The 2,641-nt window shown below is 45.9% G+C and overlaps 1 pseudogene; it reads left to right on the top strand.

Annotated features, from left to right (window-relative positions):
• LOC124722812 lies at positions 1–118 on the top strand (annotated as a pseudogene).
• The last annotated feature ends 2,523 nt before the right edge of the window (positions 119–2,641 follow it).

Here is a 2,641-nt window from a genome sequence, read left to right as displayed (position 1 = left end):
GCCAACGGACTTGTCGCAGTGGTAACACCGGTTCTCGTCAGATCACCGAAGTTAAGCGCTGTCGGGCTGGGCTAGCACTTGGGTGGGTGACCATCCGGTCTGCCGAGCGTTGTTGGCAAGCGGTGTGCACTCAGACTTTGTGAGGCAAACTGAGGAGCTACTTGATTGAGAAGTAGCGGCTCCGGTCTCGTAAACTGACATACGGCCGGGAGAGAGGTGTGCTGACCACATGCTCCTCCATATCCGCATTCAGTGACGCCTGTGATCTGAGGATGACACGGCGGCCGGTCGGTACCGTTGGGCCTTCCAAGGCCTGTTCAAAGGAGTTTAGTATAGTGTATTATAATAGTACACTGGTAGTCACAACTCATTTCACAGAACCATGGATGCATCGCCGTTAGATATTGAAACATAACAGAACGTTACATTTATAACAGAGTGTGATTTTGAAGAACCACTGAAAAAAAGTTTTTAATTTAGTCCAATTTGCGTGATGCATTTTTCACATGACAGCTGGATCCGATAATAACTATACTAACAGAAAGATCCTGATAGCATCTGACTTCAAGACTAGTGGTGGACATTTTGAGAACGTCACATCGTGTTATTTAACGGTATACAAAGGTGCAATATGAAATAGAACCATCACGTGAAATCACTTTTAGGGAAGGTGGATGGAATATGTAGATTTATTGGAAGCGTTCTGGAAAAATGGAATGCATCTGTAATGAAAATCGCACACAAAAGGTTCGTGTGACCAATTCTAGAGTACAGGTATCATTCTACTGTCTGGAGTAGTCACGAAAATACACGAATACATCTAAAGATTTCCGAGACGCGCTCCTAGGGTCGTAAAATGCCTGTATCCCCCATACCAAAGTGTAACAGTGGTTCGGGAAACTTCTTCAGGGTGATCAGAGACAGTCTGAAAATCTTGTAAGGATGTTGCAGGAAAAACAGATAGTCTATATCGTTTCCTTGGGAAAATCCAGATATCACTTCCGTTTTACTCGATGACTTTCCATCATTTAGTATGAACTGTAAAACGTCTGACAGGATATCACGAATTCAGTTGCACAACTGAGACGGTACTCCATAGGCAAACAGTTTAGGTAATCTGTACCCAAAAAAAGACTTTGCGAACAGTGTGCTGCAGCCATCGTACAGGAATTGGACAAGAATATAGTAAAACCGCAAGAAATGCATGCTTGAAAATAAATGCAGATGGCAGCCAAGCTTGCAGTTTGCGCTGTCGTATTTGACCAAGAACGGCGTCTATACGACGTCCTCAACATGTTGCAAATGTCAATAATGGTCAGAACAGTGTTCTGTGTAGCTATGAATGCGTTATGTCGGGGTTAGGTGAATCCCGCCGTGGTGCCCGTATTGTGAGTGCCCCCGTAACCAAGGTAGCCGAAGTGTTTGATATTTCAGGAGGCACCGTACTGAAGATTTATACTGCATACAGGGAAAGCGGAAGTCACATCGCGGACGAAAGTGTGTGCTGAGTGACCATGATGGACGATCATTGAAGGGGATTATGACAAAAAAGAAGACAGCTGCAAAAGTCACTGCAGAACTAATGTGGTCACACTCGCGAACCCTATCAGCACCAAAACACGAAGGGTGCTCCAAAACAGATATTCTAAAATCACCTCTCAGTGATGCAAATACCTTTAAAAGACCACGTGTTGCTGAAGCCGTAAAACCTGGACTATGGACAACTAAAGGAAGTCATTTGCTTGGATGATTCTTGTTTCACACTGAATCCATCTACCGGCCGAGAATAGTCCCAAGAGTGTTACATCGCGGAGATTCGGTGATGATTTGAGCAGCCATATAGTGGTATTCCACGGGCTCCATGGTTGCTCTGCAAAGTGGCGCTTCTGCTGTGACTATTTTCACTGATCAGGTCGATCCTACAGTACAATATTTGTTCTTCAAAGATGATGTTGATTTCTAAGACGACAGGGCCATTTTCCACACTTCTCACATCGCCCAGGGCTTGTTTTGTGAGCACGAGGATGAAATATCGCATCTCCCTTGGCCACCACAGTCACCAGATCTGAGCCTTTGTGGTCTACTTTTGAGTGAAGGGCGCGTCCATCTACGTCATCGTCACCTGAAATTGCCACTATTTTGCGAGAATAATGGTATAACATTTCCTTGGAAACCATACAGGCCCTGTATCTGTTCATTGATGCGTGATAAAAATGGTTCAAATGGCTCTGAGCACTATGGGACTTAACATCTGAGGTCATCAGTACCCTAGACTTAGAACTACTTAAACCTAACTAACCTAAGGACATCACACACATCCATGCCCGAGGCAGGATTCGAACCTGCGACCGTAGCAGCAGCGCGGTTCCGGACTGAAGCGCCTAGAACTGCTCGGCCACAACGGCCGGCGATGCGTGATAGGAAGCTGTTGTGAATGGCCACGGTTTTATGTACAGGGTGCAATGCGATGCAGTACACCTTCTTCAAATTCGGGAGTGCGGCGTCGCCGTGGATCACCACAGTCCTGCCTACTCACGTTGAAGGTACTCGTTTGTTGTAGCCGTTGTGACACTTGGGCAAACAGTTTGTGTGATGGAGTGTAACGGTATGGAAAACGTTCGTGATACAGCCGACTGGCAGC

This window comes from Schistocerca piceifrons, chromosome 1 (assembly GCF_021461385.2).
Source record: "Schistocerca piceifrons isolate TAMUIC-IGC-003096 chromosome 1, iqSchPice1.1, whole genome shotgun sequence".
Taxonomy (NCBI): Eukaryota; Metazoa; Arthropoda; class Insecta; order Orthoptera; family Acrididae; genus Schistocerca; species Schistocerca piceifrons.
The sequence above is the reverse complement of the archived record's forward strand: the minus strand, read 5'-3'. Positions and strand labels throughout refer to the sequence as shown.